Source organism: Ceratotherium simum, chromosome 1 (assembly GCF_057802395.1).
Source record: "Ceratotherium simum simum isolate JZ-2026a chromosome 1, ASM5780239v1, whole genome shotgun sequence".
NCBI classification, from domain to species: domain Eukaryota; kingdom Metazoa; phylum Chordata; class Mammalia; order Perissodactyla; family Rhinocerotidae; genus Ceratotherium; species Ceratotherium simum.
Window position 1 is genome coordinate 26,155,256 of NC_141900.1, and position 22,381 is coordinate 26,177,636.

Consider the following 22,381-nt stretch of genomic DNA (forward strand, 5'->3'; position numbering starts at 1 on the left):
TTGCTAATTTTTTACGTAGGTAAATATATACTTATAAATATAAGTTTTATAAATATGTTGAAGGATTTGAACCAAGCAAGAACTAACAAGTAAACAAACAGGAAAATATCAGTAGAGGAATGGAAACTATATACTTACAAAAATAAAATTTCCAGAACTAAAATATACCACATCTAAATGAAGCATTCATGGGATGAGCTCAACAGCAGATTAAACAGTTCAATAGAAAATATCAGTGAGCTTGAAGAAAACGGAATATAAACCAATCAAAGTGAAGTACAGAGAAAAACACCTGAGAGGGGAGAAAAAAACAAAAAAGAGAGATTGGTAGGAAAACACCAAGTAAATGAATATACGTATAGTTGATGTACTAGAATAGACTGGGAAAGAAAAAATATTTGGAGAACTATTGATTGAATGTTTTCTAAATATGATGAAAAATAACCCAAAAGTTAAATAAACTCAGCAAATTAAAGGAAAATAAACAAAAACAAAACCACAGCAATGCATATTGTAATCAAATTGAGGAAGCCAAAGAGAAAGTAAAAATCTTAAAGCAGCTAGAGAGAAAAAAATACACACATTATCAAATCAAAGATGTGTCCCCTGATTTCTCAAGAGAAATAATACAAACCAGAAGAAATGTAACCACATCATTAAAGCAATGAAAAGAAATAATAAATATCCTCCAAATTATAAGACAAATAAAGACATATTTAGACAAATGAATTTATTGTCCAATGACATACAGTATAAAAAATGATAAAGTTTTTGAGGGTGAAGGAAAATTATACCAGATAGAAACTCAGATCTACAGAAGCAAATGAAGAGTGGATAAGTGTAAATACTTTGTCTTTTCTCATTTCTTAATTTTTAAAAAATTACTTCTTGTTTTCTTAAGTCTTTTAAATTTTTTATAAAATTGATACAATGTATTGTAGAATTATAACATATGTATAAAACCTGTGACACAAAGGACAAGAGTGAGAGAAATGGAAACACACCGTTGTAAGGTTTTTAGATTATGCATGAAGTAATAGAATATTATTTAAAGATGAATAACAAGCTTAATGTAAAAAGTAAAGCAACTACTAAAATAAAAAGAGATAGCTGTATAACGGAGAGGAAATTGAAGACAAGAAAATATTCTAAATACTCTGTTAATCCAAATAAGGCAAAAAAAAAAAGCAAAAAATAGATGTGCTTGGGTTTAAGTATATCAATAAACCCAAGCATATCAATGATTACACATAAATTGATTAAAGCCTCCAGTTATTAGTCTGAATAAAAAATAAACAAGACACAATTATATGACATTTGAAAGAAATGCATTTTAAAAAGAAAAAGATGGAAAAATAAATGTCATGCAGATATGAATAATAATAAAGTTGGAATAGCTATAGGAATATCAAGTAGACTCTGTTCAAGGAGCACTTCCAGAAGTAGACATTTTATAGTAATAAAAGAATAAGTTTACCAGTAATAATAACACTCCTATATATACATCTCCTGTGATAATAGCTTCAAAATACGTGAAGAGAAAACTGACAGAACTAAAGAGGAAAATTAAAACATACACAATCACCATAAATTAGTAAGGGTATAGAAGACCTGAAAAACACTAATATACATTTATGGAACACTGTACCCCAAAACAGAAAAATATACATTCTTTGCAAGTGTGTATTGACTCTTCACTAAGATAGACCGTGTGCTGGGCCATAACAAAAATCTCAGAAACAAACTATATGGCTTCAGATCATCCAGAGTACAATCTCTGAACACAGTAGAATTAACTTGGAAATTATTAATAAAAAGGATATCTGGAATATCTCCAAATATTTGGAAATCAGGCAACAGAATTTCAAATAATCCAAGGATCAAAGAAAATGAGGCAGGAAAAATTAAAAAATATTTTAAACTGGATAAAAGTGAAAACACAGCATATCCAAATGTGTAGGATGCATCTAAATTAATGCATAATGAGCATAAATAGCTCTAAATGCTAGAAAAAATTATTCCAAATTAGATCTAAGAAAGCAGAAGAAAGTCAGTAGTAAAGACAAGAGCAGAAATCAATTAATTAGAAAAGAGAAAAGCAATTAAAAAAATGAGATCAAAAGTCATTTAATTATAAATATTAATAAAATTAATAAACATTAGCTCTACTGATCACAGAGAGAGAAATTAAAAGTTGACAATATCAGGAAATAAAAGGGGACATCACCACCAATAATACAGAAATTAAAAGGATAATAAGGGAGTTATTGAACAACTTTAAGATAATATGTTTGACAACTAATGGACAGATTCCTTGACAACACAATTGTTGAAGTCTATCACACACTTAAGGAAGAAATATCAATTTCACCAAATGCTTTAAGGAGCTAGAGAAAGGGTGAACACATTCCAACTCTTTTTATGAGTCCAGATAATTTTAATTCCCCAAATTCCAAAATCAGAAAAAGTCATTGCAAGAAAACTGTGAAAATGTTCTCCACCAAAATACAAAAATCCCTAAAATATTACAAAATTGATTCCAGCAATTAAAAAAAAATAAAAGGAAGTACACCATTACCAAATGAGGTTTATCTCAGGAATCCAGGTTGGTTTAACATTCAAAACTTAATAAATAAAATTAAATACATTAAAATGTAAAAAAAAGATGATATGATCATCTTAATAATTATAAGTCATATCTCATTTTATTGCACTTAGCTTTACTGCACTTCACAGATGTTGCTTTTTTTTTTTTAACAAATTGAAAGTTTGTGGCAACCCTGTATTGATCAACTCTATCAGCACCGTTTTCCAACAGCATTTGCTCACTTCATGTCTCTGTTTCACATATTCTCTCAATATTTCAAACTTTTTTGTTATTATATCTATTATGGTGATCTGTGATCAGTGATCTTTGGTCTTACTATTGTAATTGTTTTGGGGCGCCATGAAATGTGCCCATATAAGATGGCATACTTAATCGATAAATGTTGTATGTGTTCTGACTGGTCCATCAACCTGTTGTCCCCTGTCTGTCTCCCTCTCCTTGGACCTCCCTGTTCCCTGAGATAGAACAACATTGAAATTAGGCCAACTAATAACCCTACAATGGCCTCTAAATGTTCACGCAAAAGGAACCGTTGCACCTCTCTCACTTTAAATCAAAGGCTAGAAATGATTAAGCTTAGTGAGAAAGGCATGCCAAAAATTGAGATAGGCGGAAATCTAGGCCTCTTGCACCAAACAATTAGCCAAGTTGTGAATGCAAATGAAAAGTTCTTGAAGGAAACTGAAAGTGCTACTCCTGTGAACACACAAATTATAATAAAGTGAAACAGCCTTATTGCTGATACGGAGAAAGTTTTAGTGATCTGGATAGAAGATCAAACCAGCCACCTTCCCATAAGCCAAAGCCTAATCCAGAGCAAGGCCCTAATTCTCTTCAATTCTGTGAAGGCTGAGAGAGGTGAGGAAGGTGCAGAGGAAAAGTTTGAAGCTAGCAGAAGTTGGTTCATGAGGTTTAAGGAAAGAAGCCATCTCCATAACATAAAAATGCAAGGTGAAGCAGCCAGTGCTGATGTAGAAGCTGCAGCAAGTTCTCCAGAAGCTAAGATCATTAATGAAGGTGGCTACACTAAACAAGAGATTTTCAATGTAGACAAAACAGGCTTATGTTAGAAGATGTCATCTAGGACTTTCATAGCTAGAGAGAAGTCAGTGCCTGGCTTCAAAGCTTCAAAAGATAGGCTGACTCTCTTGTGAGGGGCTAAGGCAGCTGGTGATTTTAAGTTGAAGCCAATGCTCATCTACCATTCCAAAAATCCTAGTGCCCTTAAGAATTATGCTAAATCTACTCTGCCTATGCTCTATAAATGGAACAACAAAGCCTGGATGACAGCACATCTGTTTACAACGTGGTTTACTGAATATATTGTGCCCACTGTGGAGACCTACTGCTCAGAAAAAAAGATTCCTTTCAAAATATTGCTGATCATTGACAATGCACCTGATCACCTAAGAGCTCTGATGGAGAGATACATCAAGATTAATACTGTTTTCATGGCTGCTAACAAAACATCCATTCTGCAGCCCGTGGATCAAGGAGTAATTTTGACTTTCAGTCTTATTATTTAAGAAATACATTTTGTAAGGCTGCCATAGATAGTGATTCCTCTGATGGATCTGGGCAAAGTAAACTGAAAACCTTTTGGAAAGGATTCACCATTCTAGATGCCATTGAGAACGTTCATGATTCATGGGAAGAGATCAAAATATCAACATTAATAGGAGTTTGGAAGAAGTCAATTCCAATCCTCATGGATGACTTTGAGGGGTTCAAGACTTATGTGGAGGAAGTAACTATAGATGTGGTGGAAACAGCAACTGAAATAGAATTGCTGCAATCTCATGAAAAAACTTAAACGGCTAAGGAGTTGCTTCTTATGGATGAGCAAAGAAACTGATTTCTTGAGGTGGAATCTACTCCTGGTGAAGAAGCTGTGAAGATTATTGAAATGGCAACAAAGGATTTAGAATATTGTATAAACTTAGTTGAAAAAGCAGTGTTAGGGGCCTGGCCCCGTGGCTGAGTGGTTAAAGTTCCACATGCTCCGCTTGAGTGGCCCAGGTTTGCAGGTTTGGATCCCAGAGGCAGACCTACTTCACTCACCAGCCATGCTGTGGTGGTGTCCCATGTACGAAATAGAGGAAGATTGGCACAGATGTTAGCTCGGGTCTAATCTTCCTCAAGCAAATAAAGAGGAGGATTGGGGCCGGCCCAGTGGCGTAGTAGTTAAATGAACATGCTCTGCCTCAGCGGCCCAAGGGTTTGCAGGTTTGGATCCCTGGTGTGCCCCTACGCACAGCTTGTCAAGCCATGCTGTGGTGGTGTCCCAAATAAAGTAGAGGAAGATAGGCACGGATGTTAGCCCAGGGCCAGTCTTCCTCAGCAAAAAGGAGGATTGGCATTGGCTGTTAGCTCAGGGCTGATCTTCCTCCACAACAACAAAAAAAAGGAAGATTGCCAACAGATAGTAGCTCAGGGTGAATCCTCCTCAGGAAAAAAAAAAAAAGCAGCATCAGTGTTTGAGAGGATTGACTCCAATTTTGTAAGAAGTTCTACTATGGGTAAAATACTATCAAGCAACATCACATATTATAGAGAAATTGTTTGTGAAAGGAAAAGTCAACTGATGCTGCAAACTTCATTGTTGTCTTATTTGAAGAAATTGCTGGGGCTGGCCCCATGGTGTAGTAGTTAAGTTTGGCCCACTCTACTTTGGTGGCCTGGATTTGTGGGTTCGGATCCCAGGCACAGACCTACACCACTCATCAGCCATGCTGTGGTGGCGACTCACATACAAAATAGAGGAATATTGGCACAGATGTTAGCTCAGGGCCAATCTTCCTCAGAAAGAAAAAAAAACAAATAGAAATTGCCACAATCATCCCAACCTTCAGCAGCCACCACCCTGATCAGTCAGCAGCCATCAACATTGAGGCAAGACACTCCACCAACAAAAAGATGACAACTTGCTGCAGGATCAGATGATGGTTAGCATTTTTTAGCAATAAATTATTTTTTAATTAAGGTATGCACATTTTTTTTAGACATAATGCTATTGCACACTTCCATTACAGTATAGTGTAAATATAACTTTAAATGCACTGGGAATCCAAAAAATGTGTGTGACTCACTTTATTGTGATATTTGCTTTATGGCGGTGGTCTGGAACCAAACTTGCAATATCTTCAAGGTATGCCTATACAGAAAAGGTGTTTGAAACATTGACACCCATTCATGTTAAAAACTATCACAAGCTGGGAATAGAAGGAAACTTTCTGAATGTGAAAAAGAGCATCTAAAGAAAACCTGCAACTAATATCATGCATGAGTGAAAGACTGAAAGCAGTCTCCCAAAGATTGAAATAAGAAAAATATGTTATTTTCACTCCCAGCATTTTACTGGAGGTCATAGCTAGTGCAAAAATTGAAGAAATACAACATATAAAATCCTAAGCAATCTGTGAAAAAACTACTACAACTAATAATTAAATTTAGAATGGTTATAGAACACAAGGTCAACATATAAAATTTTATTTTTATATGCTAACAATGAACAATTGGAAAAAGAAATAAAATATATACTATTTTTGATAGCATCAAAAAAAGATAAGAGGGCCAGCCCCGTGGCTTAGCGGTTAAGTGCGCGCGCTCGGCTACTGGCGGCCCGGGTTTGGATTCCTGGCGCGCACCGACGCACTGCTTCTCCGGCCGTGCTGAGGTCGTGTCACACATACAGCAACTAGAAGGATGTGCAACTATGACGTAGAACTATCTACTGGGGCTTTGGGGGAAAAAAAGGAGGAGGATTGGCAATAGAGGTTAGCTCAGAGCTGGTCTTCCTCAGCAAAAAGAGGAGGATTAGCACGGATGTTAGCTCAGGGCTGATCTCCCTCACAAAAAAAAAAAAAAAGATGAGAGACAATCATTTGCAAGACCTTCACACTAAAACTACAAAAGATTGAGGAGGGAAATTTAAGACGTAAATAGGAGTTTTATTTAAGAGTGGAGTTGCGTCTGAGGGTAAAGAATGAAGTAGAATCGGTAAAAGTAACTGGAGGTTAATTGGCTGTCAAAGGCAGTTGCCTCAAGGAGGCTACAGGAGAGGTTACTTTCCCTGAAAATGGAGATGCGTGATGTAAAGTTCATCTCAGTTTCATATTCACACTTTTAAGCAGATCATTGCATATGTGTGTATTTTCCTGCCCCATATACACTTTCAGCTTGGTCAAATTCTCTCCACAAAGACCTCTTGTCTTTCAACTCCTAGGCCTGCTGCTGAGCTCAACTGAGCTAGTTCTTCCCTCACCCCACCTGTTCTCTATTATTCAGCTTCTGATCTAGTTCTATGATGAAATGCTCTGTAAATATACATGTGTCAAGGTGGCTATATTTCCATGCATTTAATGAGAAACTTTGCGTATCAATATATTCATGAGGTTTGAGGAATATGACTGACATATTTATGAGGTGCAATTTCTAGATTGAACCAAAAAAGAAAGGTACCTGCCTGAGTATGCTAATCTCTCCTTGAGTGAACGACAGTGACTCATTATGTAGTGGCCATGGGTCTTAGACCACCCAGAAAAAGCAGCATGATGAGGTCCGGCCCAGATCAACTTGCAATTTGTGTACAAGGTTTGCCTTTTCACATGGCACTGATTGAGACTTGGTTTGCTCTTCATTCCCTAGTTATTACTTTTTGTTAGGTTTTGAAGTTTGGGGCTTTATTGTTTTTTTCAGAATGTAGTACAACCTTTCCAGGCCATCTATCTTGATAAGCTGAGACTTGAAAGCATACTCAAACTCCTCTTTGGAAAAGCTCATAGTATAGTGGAAACCAAAGATATTTATTTTACTGTTTATTGAAAATAGTCTAGTGGGACCTTAGCATAATAAAGTAAAACCTTATTTGTTCATTATTTAGAACTACTTTGTGCTCTTTTATACCATGTTGTAAACTCTGTGTGACTTTTAGTAAAGAACACAGATTGAGGGCAGCTGTTATCTGATTAAAACAAAAAAGTCCTCTCATTTTTGCTTGTTCACTAGCAAATTATCTCAACAAATGTATGTTACTTCTAAGAGAGTTTATTTTTAAATCCTAGGGAAAAAAATGTATTCCTTTATTACCTTTGCTTTACATTAGAATTTTTAGATGGTCTATTTCAACTGCAATATCTGAAGTATGAATTATACATCTTTTGACCAGATTAAGTATCTTGCCAGAACCGTTGGCTGATAGTTTTGGCCACAGAAGCAAGTTTCCCAGGTATTTGGCTAGACACTGAAACAGGAAGAGGAAACAGGCAAATGTTGAATTTGCTAACTTAAATATGGGTTGTTTATAAAAGTGCATTCATTGTCATTTCTCAATTTCTAATTTTGTAGAATGAAAATGGAGAAGTTTTAATCTAACATGTAATCAACCAGATATGTTTTTATCTATTTAATAGGTAATTTGCAATGATTGTATATTGTTTTGGTTAAGAAATATGGAATAGGTCTTATTTTTTAATTTAATGCATATTTTAATTTGCTAAGACTATTAGAAATGTTTTAGGCAAGAAGGAGATTTATTGGACAGATAAAGTGGTACCCTACCAAATAACACAGATTAACAGGAACCACACAAGCCACATGAAGCTCGGTGACTGCAGCTGTGGGCTTGAATTTCATCTGTATTTTCTTTCTGTCTCTGTCTCTCATCTCTGCTTCGTCATCATGCTATCTTCATTCTCTTCTAGTTCACGTGGACTTTCGTTATCCTAAAATTATTTTAGCAGGCAGTGTTAAGATAACATTATTCAAGGTTAGTATTAAGTGCAAAAAAATTTATGCGTATATACCTATACACATATTCACCTCAGCTCCACATAGAATGTTATCCAGGGGAGGTCTCTGATTGCTCAAGACTGTGTCAGGTACCCTCCCTGAACCATCTGCTATGACTGAGACAATAGAGGCTGTGATAGGACCAAGAACAAGGCAGAGAGTGAAGGGGAGTGTCCTGGGCAAACAAAAATACTACATATAGCTCAGGAAGCATTTTGTTATTCAAATTATTTTATTTTAATTACTAATAGTTTTTTAATAAAGACATTTCTTTGTCTTCATTGAAGACAGATCTATGGCTATTACAGGATATTAAGTATATTCATAAGATCTAGCTTATTTGGAAACATAAAAATTCATGCCTCAAAATATTAGCTCATTATCATATTTTGGTAAATTATTTTTAGTTTAAAATTGTTACATGTTTTCTTTAAAAAGATTGTTAATAGTTAAAAAGCACAACAAAAAAATCTCCTATCATTCCACCATTTAGAGATATAAAAGGTTAATATTTTGTAGACTAGTCTTTCACTATTATTTTTTTGATAAAAATGTACTAATATTCTTGAAAATTTAGTAAAGTACATATATTTACTTTTATAACCTACTTTTCCCCCATAGCACTATATTATAAACATATATAGACATAATTAAATAATTTACTACAAACTCATTTTATTGGCTGCATAACATCCCACTAGAGAGCTATACCATCATTTATTTAACCAACCTTCTATGCTAGACATTAAGACATGTACACATAATATTTTGATAAACAGTCTAATATAAATATTTACACATATGTAATATTGTTTCCTTTAGATAAATTTCTAGAAATAATCAAAAGGATTAAACTATTTACAAGTCTTTGATACATATAGTAATACATTTTATTAAAAAATATATTACTAATCATCTCAGACAATTTGTAAATCTATGTCAAGCTTGTATTAGATGTTTCATCAAGTATTGAGGGGAAACTGATTGTCTTTTATGAAATCAGAGAGCACAAAAAGAGAAGTTAGGCAGGATGTATAACAGTAGCAATATATTCTAATGAATACCGACTTGTCTTTTATTTGATTTATCTGTTCATTCAACATTGTTTGAGAGTCTGATTTTACGTTGAAATTTTTTGACACATTTTAGTGAGAGATGTCATGGCACTGACAGATAAGAAAAATGTCCTCTTGGGAGTCAGGTTGATTATCTTCATTTTAACGTTTGTATGGCTGGCAAGTCTGAATTCCGTGGGGCAGGTAGCAAGCTGAAACTCAGGCAGGAGTTAACGCTGCAGTCTTCATACAGAATTTCTTCTCCAGGAAACCTCAGTTTTTACTCTTAAAGGCCTTTAACTGATAGGACGAGATTTCATCCATGTTATTAAGATAACTTCCTTTATTTAAACCACATCTTTACGTTAACCACATCTACAAAATACCTCCTCAGGAACTCCTAGGTTAGGGTTTGATTAAATAACTGGATACTGTCTCCTAACCAGGTGACACAGAAAACTAACCATCACAAGGACTTTTGATACATTTTAATAATTAGAATAAATAAGGACTAAATACTGAATTATAAAACCCTAGTAAATCATAAAATAAATTGTGCTGTCATTTGTAAACATTTTCTAAAGCTGTAGTACTCAAGCAATGCTATGTTTGAGTATTTTATTGTTTTATTGTTTGAGTATTGTATTGTTTTAATAACTTTTGTGTTCACACAAACTCTTAATGGAATAGGGCCTTTGTGTGAATTTCTCATGCTTTGTATTAGTTTCTTACTGCTGCTATAACAAACTTCCACAACTTAAGTGGCTTAAAAAATTTATCACATTTTTACAAGATGAATTTATTATGCTATTGTTCTGGAGGTCAGAAGTCTGAAATAGGTTTTATGGGCTAATATCAAGGTGTTGGCAGAGCACTATTCCTTCTGGAGGCTCCAGGGGAGAATCTGTTTCTTGCCTTTCCAGCTTCCAGATTCTGCCTGCATTTCTTGGCATGGCCCTTTCCTCTATTTACAAAGTCAGCAGTGCTTCAAATTTCTCTCGTCTCTGACCTGTTGCCATCTTCACATCTCCCTCTCTGACTCGGACCTTCTTGCCTGCCTCTTATAAGGACCTCTTTTGATTGCATTGGGTATACCAGGGTAATCGTCTCATATCAAGATCCTTAACCATGATCATATCTACAAAGTCCCTTTTGCCATGTGAAGTAACATAATTATAGGTTCCAGAGATTAGGACATGGACATCTTTGGGGGCCATTATTCAGCCTACCATATACTCATATAATTCCTTTGTATTTATAGTCCTGAAAAATAGATAATTGTTTAAATAATGTATGAACATTTATGGTCATTACATGTTTAGCCTCAATTTAGCATATCACTTTCATAAGAAGATACTAAAAAGATAATTTTCAAAAGGTAAAATAGTGAGTCATACCAAAGTAAAATAAACACATCAAAGATATTATTTAACACATTAATTAATGAGTCAACCAGTAAAATGTTACAATTATTTCAAAGCAGAATTCAAAGCACCACACTTATATAAGTTAATTAGGAATGCTTAACTTAAGTTACAAATAGATGCTGTGGGGCATCAGAATTGGCCACACCAAAATGTGTCTCTTTGCTTGGCTTGATTATTTTTAAGATCAAAAGACTCTTCCTAGGTGTGCTCCCGGGATCCGAACCTGCGAACCCCAGGCCACTGAAGGAAAGCACACAAATTTAACCATTACACCACCAGGCCAGCCCCAGAACAAAAGACTCTGAAAGAAACTTTGGCCTTCCCCCTAACTTCCTAAAAGAATTTAAGGTAAAACGCCTGTCCCCAGGACAGGCCATCACCATAGATAATTCTGGGTATCGGTAGACTATGAGGGTCCTTGCTAAGCTCATCCTTATCAAAGTTCTGTTTACCAAACATTTGCTTTTCCATTTCCATGTGAATTGCCTTCCTTCCCTTTGAGATCCCAAACCACTACCCCCAACATCCTCCTTTAGCTGAAGATGCTATTTTGGATAACAACCTCAGCCAGATGGCTGAGTTACTCAGTTTTCCTTGGTCTTTCTCATGTATACATGTTATAAGGCTTTGTTTGATTTTCTCCTGTTATTCTGTCTCATGTCACTTTAATTCATAGCCCAGCCAGAAGGACCTAGAGTGGGGGAAATCTCTTCCTCCCCTACAATGCAAGACTGTTTTTTTCCATAAAGGATGGAGAAAAATTAACTGCCCTCTACTGGGCAGAATTATTTTTATGTCTGTAGACAAGAATCTTTTACATTGTTATCAGTTGTTTTCAACTCACAGAGTTGTGAAATAGCTCAAAGAAAATAATAGTGTAAATGCCTCAGAAACAGATAAACCAGAAGGATGTGCTTTAGAACACTTAACAGGTTTCCATTGAAGACATCCAACAATTTTTTGGTCAATTTCAAAGTTTTTCACAATTTTTCTGATAATATTTTTGCTAAATTTATATTTAGTAAATTTTTCAGAAAGAGGAGGAAGAAGTGTAATTTATTTCATCTTAAACTAAAAGTCAAACTTAAGAAAAAGTCAGAACGACACTTACTTTATTTTTATGTTTAAATACTATAATTCTAAGGGCAAATCACTGAACTGACTAATGGTTATGAATAATGACTACAAAATTCTACACTGTGCTTGCAGTGATATAATTATTTCCCTTTAATGATTCTGGAAAAGAGAAACTTATACAGCCGTCTCTCCATATCCACGGGGTTCTGCACCTCCAATTCAACCAAACCAGGATCGAAAGGCCTAGGATGGTTGCGTCTGTACTGAACATGTACATTCTTTTTTCTTGTCATTATTCCCTAAAAATGCAGTATAACAACTATTTACATAGCCTTTACATTGTATTAGGTATTATAAGAATCTAGAGATGACTTAAAGTATTATGGGAGGATATGTGTAGGTCATATGCAAATACTATGCTGTTGTATATAAGGGACTTGAAAATCTGCAGATGTTGGTATCTGAGGGGGAGTGATCCTGGAACGAATCCACTTTGGATACCAAGGGACAACTATATTCACTTATGTTTGTGAAAGTTTATTATTTTTATTTCAGCTTTTTTTTACACTGACAAAGATTTTTACATTCACTTTCAAAACACACCTCACGCCTGTCAGAATGGCTATAATTAACAAGACAGGAAACAACAAGTGTTGGAGAGGATGTGGAGGGAAGGGAACTCTCATACACTGCTGGTGGGAGTGCAAACCGGTGCAGCCACTATGGAAAACAGTATGGAGATTCCTCAAAAAATTACGGATAGAACTACCATATGATCCAGCTATTCCACTGCTGGGTATTTACCCAAAGAACATGAAAACACCAATGCATAAAGATACATGCACCCGGTGTTCATTGCAGCGTTATTCACAATAGCCAAGACATGGAAGCAACCTAAGTGCCCATGAAGGGACGAATGGATAAAGAAGATGTGGTATATACACACAATGGAATACTGCTTAGCCATAAGAAATGATGAAATCCAGCCATTTGTGACAACATGGATGGACATTGAGGGTATAATGCAAAGTGAAATAAGTCAGAGGGAGAAGGTCAAATACCATATGATCTCACTTATTAAGTAGTAGATAATAAGAACAACAAACAAACACATAGAGACATAGAGACAGAGATTGGATTGGTGGTTACCACAGGCGGGGGGGGGGCACGGCGGGGAGGGCAAGAAGGATAATTAGGCACATGTGTGTGGTGGTGGATTGTAATTAGTATTTGGGTGGTGAACCTGAGAACATGATATAATCCATGCAGAAATAGAAGTATAATGAGGTACACCTGAAATTTATACAATGTTATAAACCAATGTTACAAACCAATGTTACCGCAATAAAAAAAAAATAGAAACAAAACCTATGACTTTGCAAAAGCACTAACTCCTAAAATTAAAAATATTTAACATGACTATGCTAAGTTTAAAATTTTTATTGTCTAATAAAAACAGATTTTATTTAGAAAAAATAGATTATTGCTAATATGCTTTGTTTCACCAGGGTTTTGAGATCTAATAAGATTGCATTTGAGTAAAACTAACAAGAAAATAAATTTGTTAACTATGTGTACTTCATATTCTCATAAGAACCAACTAAAACTTTAAAAATGTCAACAGTTGTCAACTCTACTCTGTTGTTAGTAATCACAAATTTATCTACTCACAAATATCCTGGAAGTATCCCTTGACCAAAGTTCTTTACTTTACTTTCCAGTTATCTCTGCCAAACTTTTATAAAATCATTTTTCATTCACAGTCTATGCTTTATCACCATCTACTCAGGCTGCAGCTTTAAAAGTTCTACAGGCTATCAGACATGACACTCTAATGAATAAATCTTCATCTTTCTTCTTCCTTTACTTCTGTGCAGCAATTTTATTCCAGAATGCCTTCCTACCCCTCCCTGTATTAGTTTGCTAGGGCTGCCATAACAAAATATGACAGAGTAGGAGGCTTAAAAAACAGAAATTTACTTTCTCACAGTTCTGGAGGCTGGAAGTCCAATATCAAGGTGTCAGTAGGTTTGGTTTCTCCTGAGGCTTCTCTCCTTGGCTTGCAGATGGCTACCTTCTTGTTGTGTTCTCTATATGCTGACACCACAGATGTCATTTCCTCTTCTTATCAGGACACCAGTTCTATCAGATTAGGGCCCTACTCTTATGACCTAATTTATCCTTAATTACTTCTGTAAAGACCCTGTCTCCAAATACAGTCACATTGGGGGTTACAGCTTCAACACGTAAATTGGAGGGGGGGGCAAAATTCAGTATATAACACCCTCCTGAGCTCTTACGTTGTGTTCGATCTAGGTCTGTATGTTATATCCCTGACCCCTCCTTCTTCAGTTCTTCATTTTCTTTGTTGTTCTCCAAAAGTGGATGTTTCCAAGTGCCTCTCTTCTCTTTTCCTTTCTTTCCTATATTCTCTTTCATTTCTCTTCCATTCTTATGTTCTTGCTTTGGTCAATCTTATGACCTTTCACAATTTCTACAATAACTCCATTAATATTGACACCATAATTTATATTTCTAGTCCCAATCTCTCTCAGAGTTCAGATTCACAACAATTATTGTGGAATATCTTTACCCATGTGTTCTTCTTAGATGACAAGGTCAAACTGTCCATAGCCAAACTCATAATTTACCATTCCAAACTTACTTCTCATGACTTCTATTTTTCTGAGCACAGCCATACTTTGTCCAGATCATATCCTTAGTCATCCTTTCAAAATTACTATACATTATAATGAATTTCATTTTAATATTTCAAAAAAGTTTTGCAATGGTATTTGTGCTAGAGATGAAAGATATTGCAATTCATTTTTATAAATCACTGAGCCACATTAACAAGATGGATTTGAAAAAGAAGTTACATTATAAATGATTAAAAGATGAGTATAAAAACTGGGAAACATTTTTACAATGGCCAATCCAATGGATTTCTTTAGCAAAAACAGACTGATAATTAGTATGGTCATTGGCAAACTACCAACGAGTTCCATCCAGAGAATGCCTCCCAGATACAGTTCACGATTCTGAAATCTATACATTATATGAAAAAATTTTGGTAAAATGTATTTTATTATTAGTGTATTCTTCTCCTCCAAAACGCTTTCTGTAATGTTAACTTGGGACTACAAATAGCAATGATAAATTTTACCAGAGCTCTAATAAATTACTTAAGTTTCATATTTTATTTTTCTGAAGAGTGAGCTTCATACCTTCTAATAATAGTTTAAATGGCCAAATATAATTTTTTATATTTTAAACTTAAAATAAAAATGAAAAAGTATTTATACAAGTGATAGTCCATTTTATGGTAACAGAGTAGAGAGAATTACATTTTAGAGGGACTAAATAGAAAGCAACCTACACATGGTTCTTATTATTGTTAATATTTTCTTTGTGAAAAATCTATTAATCTGTTTTTGTATGTGATATAGTAAAACTTGAAAAGGAATCATAAGGTGTATTTATGGATATATTATCTACTTTTTATGTAAAGTTAGTAGGACTTGAAAAGATGTTAAGAATATTTATGGTATGTTACTACTATTAGTTAGCAAGTGTTTAAAAAGATATTGGACATGATACAATATACATTAAAGCATGATAAACTAATTATTTAATGTTTTTGAGTACGTCAAGTATTCAGATCATAGAATTTACAAATTAATAAAACAAGATTAAACAAGAAGATAATACTTTTGTATCTTATTTGATTTTGAAAAAAGAAGTTAATTGGAATGGTAAATTATTGGATTTCTATTTTTTGCCTTTATTTTCACTATGGCAGTAATTTTGTCTATGCTGATTAAAAGGTGGGTTATAAATTGAAACACTTAATACTCTTTCATCTCTTTTCTCACTCCTATTTTTTTTCCACTTATTCTTTCTTCTTTCTTCTCGTTTTCTCTTTCTTTCTTTACTTCCTCTTTGTATTTCTTTCCTTCCTTTCTTTCTTCCTCCACTCATCTTTTATATATCCATGTGTCACACGCTCACTGTGAGTGAATCATTGTGTTCTGACTTCAACGTGCTCTATCTAATGAGAGAAATTACATAGAAGCACAAGATAGCAATACTATGAATTAAGTGCTGTAATCTGAGTTTGGGCAAAGTATACTTGTGGCACATTCTGGGAAAGATCCTTGAGGGTGGTGGAAGGAGACATCCCCAAGAAAGAAATCCTGCTTCATTTGGGTTAAAGGAAGGAATAACAATTCACCAAGCAAAGAACAAGAAGCCATGTCCAGTAAATACCACATGTTGAAGTGTTAAGTCACATAAGTAGATAAGAATAAACTTTGCTAATACAACATTTTATAAGAGGGATTTTCACTTCCTTCTTTGTGACTCAGAGTACTGAAAAATTCGTAGAAAAATATCAGGGAATTAATTCTTTAGCTGAGAATTTTTGAAGACTAATAACAACAAAGAAAAACTAATGGAAAAACAACATCCCTATTCTAAAGAATAAGAATTAAATATTCTTATAAGACACTTTACTAACATAGCTATATTCAACAACTATAAATAGTATAAAATTGCCTTCAAATTTCTTCTCCACTAGGAATAATGAAAACTGATTGCCAAACCCAACTATAAGAATTTCCCTTTTCTTGTCTACTAATTTCTCAGACTGCATTATTTTCTATGTTTCTGCTCCATGTCCCTGATTCCCACTCCTTTCTCAGTCCATTCAATTCTGTACTAGAATAGTCACTTTGTCCTGTCAGGCCCTTATTCCTAATTTTAGAAAACTCTCATTCTTTTTGCGGGGTATTATTAAATTTTTGGATTTTATATACAGAAACATCATGTAATGAATTTACAACCTACTGTTTTCCTCAGCTCCATTCTGTTAAATGCCACCACCTGTTATTCATTATCCTAGAAATGGTTTCTGTCTTTTTATATGGACCTCTAGCTTTATGTCTCCTTTGAACATTGTCTGTTAGCTGATTCCCTTTTTTGTCTGCTTTATGCTTTGCTAAATTTGGGGAAGGGCTGTTAGTCCTGCCTTTTTGAGACAAAACAGTAATTTCCAGATATTGAGCTGAACACAGATACCCAACTGCAAAGAAATATGGAGGTCATTGTGTTGCTTATTAAATAGTCCCTCTGTCTGCAGAAGCTTGAAGTTTTATTGTTCAGTCTTCTGCTTGCATTAAGAGTAAGCTGACTGTACCACAGATTTGAAAGCATAAAACAGCATGGCCCATTCAGGAAATAGAGGAGACTTTTTTATGGCTAGTCCATCTGAGTGGGGAAACAGTAGGAAATAAAGGTAGAGAGGAAAACACAGGCTTTGTGATGGTCGACCCTGGCATATCTGCTAAACATTTCTGCTTTATCCGGTACACAGAAAGGTTTTCAACAGAAGAGCAATGTTTTCAGATTTTCCTTTTAGCTATATCACTCTAGTGAGGGAGTGATTAGTTTAAGAGAGATGACATTTGTAGAAGCAGAGGTAAATTAGAAGCTACTCTAACAGGGCCTGCTTGAAAACAGTTTGATGCATGATATTTTGGTCAGGTGTTCTTAACACAGTATATTTGATGCCAAGGGCATTTGGATTAGGCTGACAAATGATGGATGGATAGATAGATGGATAGATATCAAAGATATATATCAATCTTTCTAGATATGTATAGATATACACACATACAATATGTATAGATAGATAAATACATAGAAAATCTTAACTTACAACCCCCCTTCCCATCTCTTGTTCTATCTCATCGATCAGGAATGGTTTTTATGTTCACATCAGACCCTCAAACTCATCCCATTCATTTAATACCTAATTTTCCGTATCAAAATATAAGAAACTGAAACTAGTTTTTCACTACCAAATAACTCTATCTCATTGATCAAGAATGGTGTTTATGTTCACTTCAGACAACTCTCAAACTCATCCCATTCATTTAATACCTAATTTTCCATATCAAAATATAAGAAACTGAAAGCTGTTTTTCACTAGCAAAGAAAATAATTCTGGACAATTGAAACACATTTAAATATATCTGGCTCAAATAAATGATTGTGATCACAAGATCACAGCCCAAGTCCTTTATTTCCACCTTAGCAGGTTATGAAAAAACAATGATTTATATTGACAAAAAAAAAAAACAAAAACATAGCTTAGTTAATCATTGATAAAAATAGACAGAATTCTGAATTCTGAATACTGGAGGATTTGAAAATTTAGTGATTGGGCCCTGGGAGTTTATTCTGGAAGATAATAAAAGTATGAGCCTATATAAAATGGAACAGCCACCTCAGAAGTTTTCAAATATGTGAAAAAAAAAATCTTGGTTTAAAAGAGAATGAGGAATTTACATAGATTTCATTGGTACTGATATAATTTCATGCAAAGAAGGGGAAAGAGAGATGGGAAAGCTAGGGCTTGTAGAGGGACAGGGTCAGGGAGATCTGCTGTACAGACTATGTGGTAATTTAAAAACAGCAACAAATCAATACTCCCCTATTTTGATGTTACTATGTTGACTGCTAAATATTTGCAACAAACTGTGTTGCTTCAGATAAGGATTTAGAACCAATGTAGTGAAATCAGGGATAGAGAGGAAGGCAAAGATAAAGGAGGCGTTGTTCAGGTGAGAAAATAATGACAGCTTTGATGTGGAGAATAAGGAAGGAGAAGTCCGAATAACTCCCAAGTTTCTGATTTTAGAATTAAAAGGATCAGCACATTTTATTTTAAAAGTATTTATGCAGCGTCTACTGTGTCCTGACTGCTCCACATCTTGGTGACAGTGCAGTGACCTAGACAAACCATGCCTGTGTCTTCACAGAAACTTTGTTCTAGTGATGCAGACCAATAATAACCAAATAGGCAAATAAATAGGTTTTATAAACAAAAATCAAGTTTGATGAAGGAACAGATGTGAAAGAAAAGGACACAAAAGAGCCATTTTCAGAAGAGAAGGAGGATGACTCATTGAAAACATGACATCTGAGCCAAGACATGAGAGGAGTGAGGACATGAGTGAACGGTGTTTCTATTACCTTTGGCCTAATTGTATTCATATCCCGGGCTTTGGGGCCGATTCCAATTTGCATGTCTATCTTAATGTTACTTTTCTTCCTTTTTTCACAATGCAACTGGGGAGCTACTTTTCATCACTCACTAAGCCAAGTTTCCAGACCAGTGCAGCTGGCAGCAGGTCCTATGTTTTCTGTTACAATATTGCTGGTAACTCTCTTTTCAAACTTTGCATACTCTTCTAGACACGTTTTATCTGAATCATGATCCCTAGAGATGGATAATCATTTCTTGTATTCCAAGAATGCCAAATCCCTGAAATAAGGAATTAGATTTCAGTCATTTCTTGTCTCCCAATCAGCACTGTCCAGGTGCGAGTTCAACCTTGTGATTACGTTAAAACCACAAGCACACTGCTGGTTTCTTCCTATAGAGATTTGTTCGGATTTTCAAAAATATCTTGTAAAAGCTCTGAAATTTTCAAATGATTTTGACTATGAATGAGGAAAAACTCCTGTCCCAGTATTTTTTCCCCTGCTACACATTTGATGATTTAAGGAGGATAAACAACAATTACAGCCAACTCCAAATTTGTGTTTATGTTGTTATTGATGGGGTTAGTAAACACGTATAGTAAACATATATATTATATTATTTATGTATATATATATATTTAAAAAATGGAATCAGATAGATAGATGGATTCAGATCTTTCCATATGCACTAAGTGCTTTCATGAAAAGGTCCTTTATTTCACCTTTGTTGAAACTTAATAATGAGTTACTTAAAGTGTCAGGAGTTGTACTTCTTTGGATCTGAATTCCTACTAAAGCTAAAGCCATAAAACTATCTAATGTGACTGGACCCTGCTGATGACAAAGCAAAATTAAAAATCATATTAATGTTATATGAATTATGTTAATTTTTCTCCATTATTTTGCTATTTCTTCTGCCCTATCATCTTTTCTATGGTACTCTTAGAATAACACTCATCAGGTCCGACGTTAATAATACTCTCAGGACAAGTATTTAGCATATTTTAGAAATATATGCATCCCAGGGATGGAGGTTACTTTATAAATAATTTAATGAATATGTTGCACTACTGTGCAAGGAACAAGTCTATTGCTGGTTCTCTATAGCTCATTTATTTGCACTCTGAATTTTAAATAATAAGTGTTTAATGTGTTAAACAATTTTATTTCAATTAGTGTGCAAACTAGAAGAAAAACAGCATTTTACCAGAGAAAGCTTTTAGTCATTTTTTCTATTATTACACATCATGAGAAATTCATTTAATAGTAATTCAAATTCAGTACTCATTCACATGCACACTTGTTTCAAGCACACACTTCTGCATGTGTATACAAACTCAGACACACACACACATATTTAAAAATATATGAATGAATAAAGTTTGATGAAATGAAATACCCTTACTACAATTTGCTATTTGTGATACATTCTAATATTTTCTATTCCATTCTATTCTTTTTGTTTGTTTGCTTTTTAATGTTTAGTTTTTAACGCTGGTAATGATCATTAAATTGATTTCACAAATTGCTATGGGTTGTAACCCACACTGAGTAAAATGCTAGTATCCATTATATCATTTATGTGAAAATAAAAGAATGAATAATAGAAGAAAGAAAAAGAAAAGAAGGGAGAGAAGGAAAGAAGAAAGAAGGAAAGAAGGAAGGAAGAGAAACACCTCTATTAATGCAAATATATTATCTACATGCTTATGAACATAAAAAAGACATGGAAGGATACAAATCAAGCTATCAGATTTAACTAATTCTCCTTCTAAAGTTTTTTTACTCCACCAATGAAGAATGACTAAGATTTATTTGAATTATTTAATAGGTTGCTCTCTACTTTTAATGTTGCTACCTCTAAGCCTTTTTTTGTTTCCTTTCAGAATTACGACCCTCAATTACTTGCAAGGTTATGCCAAGATACGTGGAATGGTGGGAATTGAAAACACCAAAAATACTTTAAAACTGACCTGTGTACCAAAAAGGACCACATTGGACCACATTAGCCCTTCACATTAGTACTGAGAATTTCAAAATCCACATGAATACTTTTACATTAAATTAATAAATTTAATAACTTATTTTTATCTCCCTTGTGGAATCATTTATTTCAATGTCAAAACACTTTCAATTCTTGATTTGAATGCTCCCTTTTCTTTTTTCTTGTTCTCTCTGGTTTTTTTTTTTTTTTTTTGTGAGGAAGATCAGCCCTGAGCTAACATCCATGCCAATCCTCCTCTTTTTGCTGGGGAAGACTAGCCCTGGGCTAACATCCATGCCCATCTTCCTCTACTTTATATGGGACACCACCACAGCATGGCTTCCTAAGCAGTGCATAAGTCCATGCCTGGGATCCGAACCTGTGAACCCCTGGCTGCCGAAGCTACACCACTGGGCCAACCCCCTTGAATGCTCCCTTTTAGGGATAGTAAATCTACTAAGAGAGATTGGTTAAAGCATTGTTCAAAATATTTGTATGTAGATAAAGAGATATTTTAAAATGTATATTCTTTAGTTCCTTAAAAACAGGTTGCTATTTGCAAAAGCACCTCATTCAGATATGTAAGCAGTGAATGAGCAAGAGAGAGAGAGAAATAGGTGAATGGTGAATTAACTTGACAACCCTTCTTTTATTCTTTCTTTCTAGAAATGAGCCATGAAACTATGGCAGTAGACACAAATTCTGATTAATCCAGACAGTTTCTTATTTTATAGTTTTTTAATTCCTCTAACCTAATTTGTCTTTTTTTCTCAGTAAAGTCAGAGTTCAAAGTGAACATTCCTGTCTTATTTAAATTACACTTGTTCAGGTGAAAAATCTAATCATTCTATCTTGGTAAGAGAAAAAAGAAGCATCATTTTTATGTCACTTTTAAATTGTTTCATGTTCTTCTTTAATACACTTTAATATTTAACAGTGTATTCTTTAATACTTTGTGTAATGTCTGTCACATATTAGGTACTCCATAAATATTTGTTGAATTAATGAATTAATGATTAGTACTTGATTTCTTAAATTGATTCTAGCTAGGCAAATGGATATTTAGTAGTCCCTAGCTGAATCTATTTCCAGAGGAATTTCTAGAAGTTATCTTGGTACATAACTTATTTTTTGAGAAGAAAAACTTTAGTGATCTCTTAATTATGCAATTTTAAGGTAAAAAAATGGTCCATTATTTTTGAATAATCATGTTACAAGACGCATTTTATTGTTACTGTATTTTGGTTTTGGCAAGGCCAACACCTGGGCCTCAGGCTAAGTACACAAATATGGTCTTGATAGCCGTTTCCCGCATCCACAGGTTTAGGAAATTTTTGAGAATTCTGGAAAAGTAACGGGAAATTTTGCATAGAGGCCAAGAGGGCTTCAG